General features: G+C 34.6%; 1 protein-coding gene across 12 annotated transcripts in view; it reads left to right on the top strand.

The window, feature by feature from the left end:
* Positions 1-16,049, top strand: part of Ktn1 (kinectin 1) — a 105,562-nt gene that overhangs the window by 1,355 nt on the left and 88,158 nt on the right. Inside the window, exon 2 of one of the 12 annotated variants that reach the window (XM_077800058.1) lies at positions 650-738. The exons of the other annotated variants lie outside the window; for them this stretch is intronic. The gene's annotated coding sequence lies outside the window, so the exon portion shown is untranslated. The remainder of the gene's footprint in view (positions 1-649; positions 739-16,049) is intronic. 12 annotated transcript variants of the gene reach the window in all.

Below are 16,049 nucleotides of genomic sequence, written 5' to 3'. Positions count from 1 at the left end.
TTAGGTTACACTTTTCCACCCTACCTAGCCTAGTGGGCAAGTGACAACAGTGTCTTCAGTTTGGTTAAAAGCAGTTGTTGATGAGACTTCAGATAATTTTCCCAAGAACAGCGCTGGAGTACTCTTTAGTTGATCTGTATTTTTGGATGCTTTGCAGTATAGACTTTCATATTTAATATGAAAAAAAGCAAGTTTTTTTCCCCCCTCTCTTTCTTTCAAGGATCTGACACCCTTCCAACATTGAGTTAAAAATCTCTCTGCTAATTTTGCAGCCCTCAGCACACCTTAAGTGTCTTTGTCAGATGGGTTTCTAGAAAGAATAAGGTGTTCCTAATTTACTGAGGCATACTGAAACTTGAAATATAATAAGATCTATTGAAAAATTTTCTTCAGTGTATTAAACACTTCAAGATTATAAAGGATATCCAGTATTTATTTCTTGGTGATTCAGGGTTAGTTTTATGAAAAGCTATTAGTTTTTAATTTTGTTTCCATCCAGATATTTCTTTGGCCTTGATATCAGAAGTTTCTTCTGCTGAATAGAGTGCTTTCCCTAAAAAAATCTCTCACCCCGAAATACTTGCTAATTTATAGGATTTAATCTGCTTTTGGTAGGGAGAGGTTTTAAGAATTGTATGTTAAATGTCAGTTTTAGGGCTTTTCTAAAGGGCCTAAGAAGTGAAGGCTTTTTTCTGAGGCTTAACTTCTGAAGGACCCATGTCAAGACTGTGACTGCTGGTAAGTTCTTAACTTCAGTCTTACTTGAAATATTTGGAATATTTGTGTGTGTGTGTGTGTGTGTGTGTGTGTGTGTGCGCGCGCGCGTGCGTGCGTGTGTGTGCATGCTTGTTCATGCTGTTGGGCTTTGAACGAAGGCTCTCCCTGGGAAGTGCTCTCTCTGAGCTACACACCTAGCTCTGGATGTATATTTATGTGCTCACCATAAATTTTTATAGCAAAGGAAGTTTTTTTTTTTTTTTTTTTTTTTTTTTTTTTAACCTTTATTTTATGTGTGTGCTGAGAATTGAACCCACTGCATCACACATGCTAGGCAAGTGCTCTAGCCACAACCCCAGACTGCAAAGGAAGTTTTAATCCAAAAGATTTCCAATACTTTGTAAAAATCTTAAGTTGTTAATAAACTTAATGGCTCCAAGAAGGTTTTTATCTTTCTTAGGATTCTGACTTACAGAGAACTGTGCTTTATGAGAACATTTAAATATTTGAGGATGACATCTTATCAGCTGCTTGTTCTGTCTACTGTTTATAAATTTAGTTACTTTGAAAGTAAATACAAAGTATACTTAAAGGCTAGAAGCAAATAATTTTCTCTACAACTGACATTGATCATTATGAACAAATAGTTGCATTTCATTGCTTCCCCTTTCAGTTCTCTGAACATGATTTAGGATGTTCTGATCTGAAAAATGTAATTTATATATAAATCACTGGCAAAATGTTTATTCATATAAAATTATAACCCCCCCCCCATGTGAATGAAAATTGAACACTAAGGGGAAAATCCTTAGATGCCATGAAATTTAGAGTTAAGTTTGATTAACTTAACTCTGTATTTGAGATCTAGAAAACAGACAATTTATAACTATGTCAGGTGGTTGAATTGATGCTTAAATGTATTTTTGGTCTTTTTTTTTTTTAAATTAATTTTTTAGTTGTAACAGTACTTTTCATTTGTTTATATGTGGTGCTGAGAATTGAACCCAGGGCCTCGCATGTGCTAGGCCAGTGCTCTACCCCTGAACCACAAGCATAGCCCCTATTTTTGTCTTTGAGGGAGGTGTTTAGACTGTTCTTTTTACTTCTATAAAATGGTGTAGGCTTTTATTTGTTTTATTTGTAAATAGGTAAGATAATTTTAATACTAAGAATAGTTTTAATAGAGACTAATGGGAAATTTAATATTCCTAGGAACTATATAAGAAATGCTCAACTCCCTTTTAAAAAGTTATGTTTTGGAATTTACATAGCCTCTTAACTACTACAGGCTAATTAAGAACTTTTTAACAGTAACTTAAATCTGGTTTCAGCAAAGTGATTTGTATCCTAAATGTAACAAAAAAATTGTTTATAGTCTTCCTCTTCTGGGAAAATCTTCTTTTTGGGTTTTCTCCTTACTAATTGCTCATTTTATCTTTATAGATAAATTTTTTAAAAAAATTTTTTAGTTGTAGTTGGACACAATATCTTTATTTTTTTTTATTTTTATGTGGTACTGAGGATCGAACCCAGGGCCCTGCATGCACTAGGCAAGCACTCTACCGCTGAGACACAACCCCAGCCCCAGTCTTTATAGATAAATTTCTACTTTTAAAGTTGACATGTTCTTGGGGCCAGGGTTGTAGACTCAGTGGTAAAGCACTTGCCTAGCATGTGTGAGGTTCTGGGTTTGATCCCTGGCACCACATAAAAATAAACAAATAAAAGTATTGTGTTCATCTACAACTAAAAAAATATTTTAAAAAAGTTGACATGTTCTGTCTTTTGTTTATTTTTCTTTTTATATTCCTCCAATGATCTCATATAGTGTCATGGCTTTCCATACTTACATGCTGATGGCTCCTCCTGTATTTGTTATCTCCAGCCTAACTTCCTTCCTGAGCTATAGACAACCTGTTAGGCCTATCTACTTGTATGTACACTCAGCATAAACTTCCATAAACTTTTGGTGCAGTAACTTATCCCATGGCAGCTCCATTCAGTGTTCAGCCAAAAAAAAAAAAAAAAAAAAAAATTGGGGTTATCTCTGACTTATCTTTTTCAGATTTGGTATTGTGCTCTTTCTTATCTTGACAATATATTTAGAATCCAGTCAGTTTTTACCACCCTGCTCACCAATCATAAGAATGGTTCAGGCCATTATTATATCTTGCCTAGATTTCTGCAGTTAGCCTCCTAACTGGTTGCTCTACTTCTATACAAGTTTTCTATAGTTTTTTCAACATAGCAACTAGACCATATCACTTCATAGAACTCTGCAATGACTTCTCATATGTAGAATAAAAGCCCATAAGACTTTATAGAACCTGGGTACTTCCATTTCCCTCATCTCCCTTGCTTCTCAAGTTAGCTGCCATTCTTCCCCCTGCTTGTTTCCCTCCAGCCCTCCTATCTGTCCTAGGGTCTTTAGAAATTGTCCCTCCCTGGAACATTTTTCCCATAAGGTATTTGCACAGCTTATTCCCTTATCTACTTTGAGTCTTTACTCTTTGTCAATTTTTCAAAAAGGCTGCCATTTTCTTTAAAATGGCACCCCCTTCTGATTCCTGTACCCTGATCAATTTTCTCCATAGCACTTGTCATCTATCATACTATGCAGTTTTCTTATTGTTTATTGTCTTTTTTCCCTGCCTCCAAAAACATAATATTATCTCTATGAAGGCAGAGCTTTTTTGTTTTTTGTTTTGAACTAATTGAAATTAAGAGTTTGGCACATAGTAGTTGGTCAATAAGAACTTGGCAGATTAATGCATTAAGTCTTTATCCTGCAGTTCCTTCCTTTGATGGATACCACATTCTTGGATGCATATAGTTTTCTGTTTGCTCCTTTTCTCTTCTAGGAACCATTGGAGAGCAGAAGAAAATAACAGGGAGCTTTTGGAACTCCTTAGAGAAGGGAGTGATGTTAATGAGCTGGAGAATCCCTTACCTGCCCCACATGATAAAGACTGTTGGTTAGATAACTTAAAAAGTTGGCCAAAGCAAGGACTCAAAATATGTGCACCTTAAATGTTTGTACATAAAACATTTTGTCTGTCTTTTTATTGGGATCATTCTTTTGCTGAGAAAAGGTCTTCTGTTTTTCCTTCCATAATTTGTACCCTAAATCAATATCCATTACCTATAGTATTTGGTTCTTTAAAATGGAGTGAAAATGTAGGCACTAAGAAATTCCAAAAGTACTTCTAGATTTTTCCAATTCTTCATCAAGGGCTTCTGAAGGATTTATCTTAGGTTTTGTAAACTAACACTTTTTGTTTTTCAGAGGTGTCATAGAATTTTTGAGCCTACCATTAGTAGAGGAGAATGTCATTTACCCACATTTCTTTGATTCTGAGTAAATTTGCAGTTAGTTATCAGAGTTAATTATAATTAGTTTTATGAATTTGTAAGTACACTATTAAGAGATGTGACGTTATGCTATCCTCACTGGAAAATGTGGACAATTGTTATTTATTATTACACATGCATTTTACACATTTGAATTTTCGAAGAAAACAGTTTGTAATAAGCTGAGTAGTTAGGAGATGTATTTAGATCTTATTAATTCTTAAGATTTTATGCAAGTTCTTTATTGCTGAGTTCTTTAATTATATAATTGTATATTGGAGAGAATATGAGTTCTAGGGAGTCTGAAGAGCTTGGACTTAAATTTGGCTTTGGAAGTTAGTACCACTTACTGCATGTGTGATTTTATCTTAACCTGCCTGAGGCTCATTAAAGAATTATGTTCTTATCTTGGTAGTTGCTACATAAGTGATAGCTAACTTTAGAGTGCTTATTTGCTGTCAGGCTCTGTAAATACTTTATGAACAGTATCACATTTAATCCTTTTAACAATCTTGTGAGGTAGATATTGTTTGGAAACTAGGGTGAGAGGTTAAATAGTTTGCCCAGAGACAGCAGAGGAGAGGAAGAACCTGCATTTTAACTGAGTTATGCTGATTTTAGAGTCCATTCTTATCATTGAGCTGTTTTGTAAAAATGTTTCAGGTGGAAACCATTTTTAAAGTGTAATTTGTCTGGTGTTAGGTGTTAGCAAAATAAAGATAACAAAGATTTTTTTTTCCTCGTAAGAGAATATTAACTTTTGAAATTAATGACTTAAATTTGAAGGTTAGAAAGTTTTTCAAGTGGAGAAAATAAAAAAAATAATAAAAGCTACTTAAAATGAAATGCTCCATGTTTTTGTTATATGGAAAGCAATGGGTAGTTTGCAAGAATTTTTTTGTGTCAGTTCCTATGTATGTACATTATGGGTTGCTTATGATTTTATGGACATTGTTCAGTGGTTATCTCAGAAAGGCCAATGCTGATCACCCTACCTAAAACACATATCCTCTATTCTTTGTCTCAGCTTTATTTTTCTTCACTGCACCTTTAGTCAGTTCCTGATACTACAATATATGTTTGTTTATATGCTTAATGGTTGTCTGACCTATAAGAATGGAAGCACTATGAGGTAAGAACTTTGTCTTGTTCATTACTGTGGACTGTATTTTTCTGGCACTTAGGTAATGATCACTTTGAATGAATGGATGGCCTGATTTTTGAAAATAATTGGGGAACTCACTGATAATTGTCATTTGTGCCATCCCTCCATTAGCGTGGGTAATTGAGTCGTGTTTGAAATGCCATGTGAAGTGAAACCTTATGGGATAGAGTTTCAGATTTACTTTTGGAAGAGTGGAATGGAAACCAATTCAAAGCCCAATTTCAGCAAAATACTTCTGTATTTCAGTTAATTTTATTGATCAGTAATTTAATTATTCTGAGTGGAAACTGTGTATAAATAAGGGATTTCATGTGTTTAGATCCAGTTAATCTTTGAAATAAATTTGGACAAAGTTAAGGTTTTTACATGGAAAGTGCCATAATGTCCCAAATGCTATGTTGATGAGCATTTAAAATTTTTCTTGGGCTGGGGATGTGGCTCAAGCGGTAGCTTGCTCGCCTGGCATGCGTGCTGCCCGGGTTCAATCCTCAGCACCACATACAAACAAAGCTGTTGTGTCTGCCGAAAACTAAAAAATAAAAAAAAAAAATAATAAAAAATTCTCTCTCTCTCTCTCTCTCAAAAAAAAAAAAAAACACTTTAATATCCAAATTCAGGATGAATTTATTTATCTATACACCTCTATTTACCTAGGTTATTGGAAAGTCACATTTATTTGAAATATGTTCTATAATTATTTTACATAGTTTTTATATCTGGATGTCTAAGGTTGGGTGAATGTCATGATTTCTATGAAGTGAAAATTTTAAGCTTGTCATTATTTCTGGATACAGTTTCAGATAATGTGCTTTATAATAATCTTTGTGGTTGGTACTCTTCCTGATGACTGGGGAATCATTTCTTAAACTACTTCTAGTTTGTGTTAAATGTTTACAGTAATTTTAAGTTTTAATTTAGATCCGTTGTAAAGGTGGCTTAGTTCTTTTGCTTGTTTTGTTTTTGGTCCCCAAAATTGGATTTAGTTTTAATTTGAAGGAAGTATTTCTGAATGTGAAGTTTTGGGTACATTTAAGATCAACCTTAGAATTACCTATAAGATATAACCCATGCATTTACCTTGTCTGGAGATAGGGGGAGAAAATAAATCATTCGTATTTTACTTAGTTGTAAAATGAGCAAAACTGAATTTTTGTTACGATTTAATAAAAATTTTTGTTCAGATTTAAGTCTGAACAAAATCTAATCTTCTAGCATTATTTACTTTGTATAAATAGGTATACATTTCATATCCTTTTATTGTTATTTAACCTTCATTTAGGCAAAAAGTCCCAGTAGCATTTAATACTTATAATATTATGTCTTTTGTGTAAAGAGAAGCTTTAGTTATTTATTTTTTTGTTGTTGTTGCTGTGTCCATCTGATTTCCTACGGTAGCTTTGTATTAAGTCAAGAAAACCCTAAGCATTTTCTGTGAGATTTTTAAAAATAGAATTCTTATTTTTATTTGCTTTTCTTTTTTTGGGGGAAAACTTTGTTCCAAAGTATAACTTTTCTAAAGTTATTCAGCACTGTTATCATAATTGTGTAGATTAAATGAGTAGGGAGGGTTATACCATATTTACCTGTCTGCTTTAATTTGCATTTATCTCTTTCTACTTGAAATTAAATATTAAATAATTAGAAGTACAAGAGTACAGAATGTTTGTATAGTTTAAAGATTAAAAGTAAAATTCTTATGTACTGAACGCCTGTCTGTATGTCTTTCTCTCAGCTTTTTAAGTTTTTTCTTTTACATATAAAATATTTGTGAACTATGTATAAGGTACAAAGATACAATGAATAGTCTGTACCTAATATCCAGTTCAAGAACATTTTCCTTTTATTCCTTTGTATACTCTTTGTTGTTGTGCCCCACCCCCTCTCCAAGTAATCAATGTTTTTCTTACCTTTGCTTTTCATGTTGCCACATCTACTTATATATCTATCCTATTTTTGTTTTGTATCTTTTTGAACTCTGGAAATGTGACCCTTTTGTATGAGTTTATTTGTAGACTTTATAGATGACTTTATGGATATGATTTTGACCATGTTGTGTATGCCTCTAATTCATTTTCGTTCACTTCTCATGGGATTTCATGGTGTGAATATTTTACAGTTTATCTGTTTCCTGTTGATGGGTTTGGGTTTCCAGGTGTTCCCTCCCTTTTCTTTCCTTTTATTTATTTATTTATTTTTGTTGTTATGAGCAATGTCGCTTTCTATCATAGGTACATTAGTGCACTTAATTGTCTCCAGGATAGTGCTTTTTCAAACTTTTTTTTAACCATTCGCAATAAGAATTCATTTGACATTATGAGTCAGTACATTTTTAGGTACACAAATGCAACAAAATTTATTTAAAAACCAACCTTTTAGTATTGAGGTTCTTACTATTGTTTTGTTAAAAACAAAAATGCTAGTTAAGACTCACTGTTGATTTTTGCTATCCACTAATGAATCGAGATTTACAGTTTGAATAAATGATTTTAGTGCTTATATCTAGTTAGGAACGAAATTGCTGGATTGTGGGGATAGTACATTTTCAGCTCTACTAGGTAATGCCAAATTGTTTTTCAGTGTTGTTTTCCAGTGTAAATGTACCATTTATTCCCCTTGCCAGTAAGTATGTATTATAATAGTCTCCACGTTTATGCCTATACTTGACACCGGTAAAAACTCAAGTGGGAGAATCTGTTCTGTATGCATTGATACTAGTAGATTTTTGAATTTCTAGTAACTAAAAAAACCTTTATCTTTTCAAGATAATAGGATCTTTATCTGTGCAGGACATTTTTGTTTCTTGTTCTCAGAAATGGCTGTTCATTTTTCTCTTGGGAGGTTTGTTTTCTTTTTGGCTGGTAGGAGTTCCTTATATGTTCTGAATACTAATTCTTTGTCAATTATATATCACAAATGTCTTCTCCCACTTTGTGGTTGATCTTATTTTTATGGTGTCTCTATTAATAATAACTTAAAGAGTTTTTAATTTATCAGTATTTTCCTTTTGTGATTTATACTTTGTGTTCCATTTTAAGACATCTTTTTCTACCTCAAGTTTAGAAAGATAGCCTTGGGTTTTTGTCCTAAATTATTTTTTATATTGTCTGAGAATTATTCCCTGAAGTTCTTTTTAAATTTCTTCTCTATTAAGCTGTTGTTTACTTTTCTCCAAGTTTTTTATTGCTTAATATTTCAGGTTTTTTTAAAGGCTAAAATATATTTGTTTACTAGATGCCTTGGAAGTAATTCTTAATTGTTTGCTCGAACAATATAGGGTCATTTTGAGGATTGCATCTACACTTTGCTTCTAGAGCTATAAGAAAATAACTATGTCGGAATGTTTTTAAAAATATGTTATTTGCATGTACCAATTGTTACAATGAATTCCAACATTATTTATAATTAAAACGTACCAACAAAATAAAAGTATGGATAGTTCAGTAAACTCCCTATTACCTCTTGTTTGGTGGTACTGGGAATTGAACCCATGGCTCCATGTTGCCAGGCAAGCTGTGTACCTCTGAAGTTATATCCCCAACCCTGTTCAGTAAACTTTAGTAGTCTCCAACTCAACCCCCGTGACATTGAGATTTGTAAACATTTCAAAATGATGCTAATATTTTCATGTGTTTTCCTTAAGTTGTTGTGGACATTTGATAAAGTGCTTAGTATTTGTCATTTTCACCACAGTGTTATTGAAGTGTGAATAAATTTTTATATATACAGTTGCAACTGCAGAGCATATTTATAGTCTGAGGAACCAATGTTTTCTTTGATTTTGGAAAATTCTCAACTCTTTAAATACATAATTGTTTTTGCTATTTTCATAATTGCTTTTGTTATTTTCATTTTCTTACCTTTCAATAGACCTGTGTTGGAGTTTCTTGGTTTATCGTTGGTGTCTCTTAAATGCTTTATTTTTTTCCTCTTTATTTCCTGTGCCTTGTACTCGGTGAATTCAGTAGAATTAGCAATTTACTGAACCTTTCCTCTACCCAGTCCAGTCTAGACTTTATTCCATCTATTTGAGTCTCTATGCCAGTATGCACAATTTTCATTTCTTAGATTTTGAATTGCTTTTTCAAAACTACCTGTTTCAATTTTGTTTTGTAAACTTTTTCTTTAAAAACCTCTCTTGTTGATGAAGTCAGGGCACGACAGGGCTGACCCCTTCACCTTTGAAGGTCCCGAAATAGTGGACTGCGATGAGTGTACCATTGGCTGGAAGAAAGGAAGAAACGTCATGGTCAAGACCATCAAGAAGAAGCTATAAGCACAAGGGGCCAGGGCACTGTTAGGACCATCACTGAGCAAGTCCCCAACGAGTCATTTTTCACCTTTAGTCCTCTGAAAGCCTCGAGGAATGGAGACTCACTGGATGAAAATTCTGAGTTCACATGAGCCTCTAATTTTGAGATTGGACACTTCTTCTGTCAGTGGATAGTGCCTGGGCTGTGCTCTGTTTCACTGAAGAGACCATGGAGGATGATGACAATTTTGAAGAAGGCTAAGAAGGAGAGGAGGAAGATGAGGATGATGCCAAAGTTAACCCCAAGAAAGAGCCCAGCCAGCAGCAGAGTACAAGTCACAGTGAGAAGCCATGGCCTGGTTGGCACCAGTGGACAGCTGCCAGGATGTGCTTGGTTCTGCTGCAGCACATGGACAGTGCTCATAACATCTAATGCACTTTCAAATGCATGACTTTGAAATTTCCTTAGGTTCTGTTCTGGTACCTGTAGCTTTGCGCTTTTCCAGGCCTGCCTTGGGGGCCATAGAACATGTGGGCAGAGGGCCTATGTGCCTCCCACGGCCCTGCTTTGATTTGAAGAACCCACACTTTTGATGATACTGAGCCTGCTGAGAGCTGCTATAGCTCTGGCATCCTGGCAATCTCAGTTTTTAGAGTGTTTTTTTTTTTTTTTTTTTTTTTTTTTGCGTTGTAGTTTTCAAGGGAATGGGTGGGTTGTGGCATACACCTTTGAGGCAGGAGCTTAGTATCCCATCCTCATATTTATTCATTGATGCTTGGAGGACTTTGAACTCACGCTGCCACTCATGTTGCCTGTTAGTGAGACCTGGTTAATGGCTGGTCACCAGAGTGTGTTCCAGTGGGAACACTGCTTCCTGTGGTGCTGCTGAGGGCAGGAGCTGGTTCTGTGACACACAAAACTGGTGCTGCTGTTGGTGTCGGTGGTAGCCAAAGGGCCAGGGTTCCTCATCCTCTAGTGAGGACTAGGCAACAGTGGAAGTTATATCTTGCTTTCTCAGCAACCCCATCTCTGGACCCTACCACTTATTTTGTCTTAAAAGCTCTGGGTGAGGTTGACCAATTGGCAGCTAGTTTGATGTTTTTGAGTATGTGGTGGTGCTGGTCTCTGGCAGCTGGGGATAACTGTGTCCATACCAGATGTGTAGAGTGTGTGCAGCCTTACCTGCTAACATATTTGTGCCTGAATACAGTGTTTTCAACTTGTACAGAATAGTTGGAATATTCTATTACAGTTGTAAAATACGGAAAAAAAACTTTGTTAGACTATTTCATGAAATCAATACCATATAGTATGAATTGATGGTTTTATTGATTTGTTTTTTCTTGTTAAAATTCTTAGTGTTTTGGATTAAAAAAAAAAAGAAAGTCTTGTTATTGGTGGTTGTTGTACCAGCTCATTATTTTGACAACTAAAGAGAAATAAGCATTTAACTTATTTTTCCTGTATTTGGATAACTGAATTGGTCATGCAAAAAGTTTCTATAGATGTATTCAAGCTAATAAAGGAGTGATCTACTTAGAATATCCCCATTTTGTATCTTCTAATGAATAAGATCTAGACAAAGATCACTGATAGTTATTAATATACAAAGAGATGTCCAAATATTAGGTTCTTTCCAAAGAAAATCTGTCACACTGCATGTTGGTTTTGTACTCAGAACCCTGAAATTTGATCTAGCCTTTAAACTCAAATACCAGTTGACAAGAAATAGAAAAGACAAAAGATTTTGTTAAACACTGTGGGGATATCATCAACCAAATTCAGATTTGGAAAATTGAAAGCTACCTGTTGTCCCCATTCCCATTGAAAAAATTGAACAACAAAGAAATGCAGGGATGGTAGATGAAAGGAGACAGGAAGTATATCAGTCACAGAAAAACAACAAGAATGTTTACAAAGCAGATGGGGAAGATGTGAGCTCTGGTTTGATAGTTGACTTCAAATAATAATTGTTTTTTATAATACTGGAGATTGGACCTAGGGCCTCAAACCTGCTAGGCAAATGCTCTGAGCTACATTCCCAACCCTTTTAAAAATTTTGAGACAGGTTCTCACTGATTTGCTGAGGCTGGTCTTGAACTTGGGATCCTCTTGCTTCAGTGTCTCAAATGTTGATTTTTAAAATTTTTAAATTTTGATACTGGGTATTTAACCCAGTGGCACTTTACCACTAATCTACATCCTCAGCCCTTTTTATTTATTTTAGAATTTTGAGATGGGGTTTGCTTGGTTCCTTAGGACCTTGATAAGTTGCTGAGACTGGCCTCAAACTTGCACACATCTTACCTCAGCCTCTGAGTTGTTGGGATTATAGGAGAGCACCATAGTGCCAGGCCCCAAATGTTGATTTTTAAAAATTTATTATGAGACTGGGTGTTTTTTCTTTTCCACTTCTGGCTCAGAACTTATGTAAAACTATAGCTCCATATACTGGGTTTGCAAGTTGATTTTCATACTTTTTTTCTACTCCTTCTCCCCACCTTAATAAAAACCTCTTTTTTACAAACTGCAAAACCAGTCCCTGCCTCCTGCCCCTTGGTGTCAAACATTGAACCTGGTTCTATTCTGTTGCTGTTACTATAGGAGGTAAATTTCTGACTTGCCTACTTCAGAGCCAGTGTCCAGCCCTCTTCTCCATTCATTTTTATCTCTGTTCCATTTTAAATATGGTTGATAGTTTTGATTTAAATTACATTTCTGACCTAGTGAGGTGATTATCTTAGTTTTGAGTTTCTGTCTTTTAAATATCTCTTTTTATATTTCATGCCATTACTTAGTGTTTGGAATAGAAGGATCCTTATTAAAAGGTCTTCCCATCTTCTTCATTTTTACCTACTTAAATTATTATTTTAGTCAGCCTTTCCTCACTGTGACCAAAATACTTGACAAGGACAATTTAGAGGAGAAAAAGTTTATTTTGGCTCATGGTTTTAGAGGTTCAGTCATTCCATGGTCAACTGACTTCATAGCTCAGGACCCAAGGCAGGACATCATGGTAGAAGGGTATGGGTGGAGGAAAACAGCTTAGGACATGACAACCATGAAGCAGAGAATGAACTCCAGTCCACAGGGACAAGATATAAACCCCAAAGACATATCCCCAGTGACCTACTTCCTCACTACAGTTATCACTCAGTTAATCCATATCAGTGGATTAATCCACTTGATTAGGTCATACCTTTCATTGTATAATCATTTTACCTCTGAAAATTCTTGCATTGTGGGGGGCATCTCATATCTAACACTTGTATTTTGAAGCCCAGCTTTATGTATTCTGGGTAATCAGGGTATCCTGAATAGTTTAGTTTTGCTTAAAAATGTCATTTTTCAATCTTGTTGGATTCTGTTCAACTCTATAGAACCAATTTGATTTGAGTATCACAATAATTTATAATTATAACCGTTCATATTGTTTAGCCTTGGTGTGATTATTGTTCCTGCTAGTTGATCTTACTCATTCTGTTTTTTCAGTTTGTTTTGTAGTTTTGATAGTCCAAGTCAAGCTAAATAGAGTTTATTCTTTTATGAGGTAGGGTTGGTATCTCTTGCTATCTGAACTATTATTGCTAGGTATCTCAAACTTGAGAATCACATGTCTAATGACTTGAATTCAGTTTTGGAAACCTGGCTATTAAGTGAAAAACCATTAAGTGAAAGTATTTACATTAATTTCAGTGGGAAATTATGTGTGTAACATTTCTACTAGTTTTCTTATGTAAGTAAATATCAATCCAACTGTGAAGATGAGTTAGTAATTATAAACAGTTTCGAAGAAAGTATACCTTTTACATAAAATGTACTTTGATATAATGAAGTCTTTTCATTTCATTGCATTTGCCAAAGTAGAAAGAGAAAACTGGATAGTGAGTGGTGGTGGTTAGTCAGGTGTCATTTTTCAAGTCTGTTCTTTCTCTACAACTTCCTTCACCAGTTTCAACCATTTTGGATCTCACAGTTATCTTACGTTTAATTTGCACTTAAAAGGTAAGTTGTGGTGCAGAAAAACATTATAAAGGCTAAACACAAGTCCTTTAAACAGTGTGAAAATAGAGCACATGTAGAGAAGACAGACGACTTTGTAGTCTCTTATGTATATAAAGCAGAATGTCTGGGTTCTTCCAAATATGACATACAGCACATATTATGTATGATATACTCTGACTGGAAACTTATGTTGAATGAAATGTTAGGTGTGTCTGCCTGAAATAATAATGTCTAAATTTCACTCTTTATAGAATATTGTGTGTATAGATATCATTAATAAAAAGTCCATTGCTTGAAAACTAGTTAATTGAACAATTATGTGAACTGAACTGAAGAAGCTGTTGAAATTTCTGGTATTCCAAGTAGGTAACTGAAAGAGTAGCCAAGGATAGCAAAGAGTAAAATGATCTTGTTTTATGAAACATGAATTGATTTGCCTTTTGTTCTCATCCTTGTGTTCATCACATCATTTATAAACCAGCAGGCTTATGTTTATCCAAGCAGTTGATTAAGATATTAGTAAGGTCAGGCTAAGAACAGAGTACTTTGATATATGATTAAGTTACCTTACAAACCATTAATTAGCAACTTTGGGGTATGATTGTTTAACTTTTAAAGTATTTCTCCTTTTATGCTATTATTCAGTTATGTTCAGCACTTACCTATTTTGTCCTTAATGGTATCATATTAAGTATTCTGCCAAAATCAGACATTATATAATATGCATTGGGTTTTCTTGATATAGTAACCTTTTTATTAAAAATAAGACATTGAAATGATTTCTCTTTGTAGTGACTGGTTTATAACAGGTGACTTTTCATACACCTACATTTTTTTAGTTAATGGCATTGTCTTGATTTAGCCCCCTCCCCCTTAACTATTTTGGAAAAAAGCAGAAGCATTTCATGGAATTTGACATGTAGGATTGTGGCAGCTATGCACTGTGTTGAAGACACTTTCTATCTTTGCAGAGTAGTAGAGCTGGTTTCTAAGGAAAATATCCAGCAGGAAAGCCACCGGATAGGGGCCTTTACTTGTGGCTGTATTTTAGGTTTCTCATAGTGATCACCATTCAGGCTCTTAACTCATTTCTGTTGTCTGGAAGAAGGAATCTTTGCAGTCACAGTTTTGAAGGTATACAGTGTTTAAATTATGTTAACTTAGACCAACTTGAAGATTATGGAAATTTAGTTAGTGAAATCATAAAGACTATGTTTTCTTGGAGTTCATTCCCTAAGGTGGTTCTTAATAAGATCATTTTTTGTCAATATTTTTTGCTTAGGTTTCTTTTTATTGGGAGTGTTGTCAAAAGAATGGAATTCAACAGGCAGAGTGATGGATACCTGTAATCCCAGATACTTGAGAGGACCATCAGTTTGAGGACAGCCTGGGCAATTTAGGGAGACACTGTCTTAAAATAAGATTAAAAAGGGCTAGGGATATAGCTCAGTATTAGAACCTTTGCCTGGAAAGGTCTAGGCCCTGGGTTCAAACCCTACTATCACAAAACAAACAGCAGAGAGCCACTTTTTAAATTTTTTTTTATTAACACATTATAGTTACACATAACTGTAGGTTTCATTTTGACATGTTCATATGTGTATATAATATTATTTGCACCATTCCTATCCCCAGTGTTTTTTTCGCCTTTCCCTCCCTTTTGACCTGCATTCTGATCCCCTTTCTCTAACCTATTAGTCTTCTGTTAATTTGTTGCTTTTTTAATAGGTGCATTATAGATATACGTAAAAGTGGAATTCATTATGATAGATTCACATATGCACATAGCATAGTTTGGTTAATTTAAATCTGTAGTGTTTCTGCATATGAGAGAAAACATGACTCTTTGAGTCTAGCATGATGTTCTCCAGTTTCATTCATTTACTGTCAGATGCTTTGATGTCATTCTTCTTTATGGCTGGGGTAAAACCCCATTGTGTTATATGTCTCATTTTCTTTATTTTTTTTGTCTGTTTCTGGAGCACCTGGGCTGGTTCCTTAACTTGGGTATTTTGAATTGCACTGCTATAAACATTGGTGTGCATATATCACCATACTATGCTGATTTTAGTACTTTTGAATAAATACCAAGTGGGATATCTAGGTTGTATGGTTGTTTCATTTTCAGTGTTGAGGAATTTCCATATTGCTTCCCACGTGGTTATACCTATTTGCAGTCCCACTAACCTTTTCCCTCATATCCTTGCCAGCATTTTAAAAAATTTGTATTATTTTTTTGTTTGTGATATTGGGGATGGAACCCAGGGGTGTTCTACCCTGGGCTACATGCCCAGCTCTTTTAAGAAGCTTAATTAAAAAAAAAAAAAAAAAAAGGTTGACAACAGGGTCTTGCTTAATTGCTGAGATGAGCCTTGAACTTGTGATTGTTCTGCATCTCGAGTTGTTAGGATTGCAAACATGCATCAGACGCCTAACTTTATATTTGTATTCTTGATGATTGCCATTCTAACTGGTGTGAGATGAAATTTAAGATTGCATTTTCCTGATTGCTAAGGATGTTGAGCATTTTTTTCATATATCTGTTGGCCATTTTGTTTCTA

This window comes from Urocitellus parryii, chromosome 6 (genome assembly GCF_045843805.1).
Source record: "Urocitellus parryii isolate mUroPar1 chromosome 6, mUroPar1.hap1, whole genome shotgun sequence".
NCBI classification, from domain to species: Eukaryota; Metazoa; Chordata; class Mammalia; order Rodentia; family Sciuridae; genus Urocitellus; species Urocitellus parryii.
This window is presented reverse-complemented; position numbering and strand designations above follow the sequence as displayed.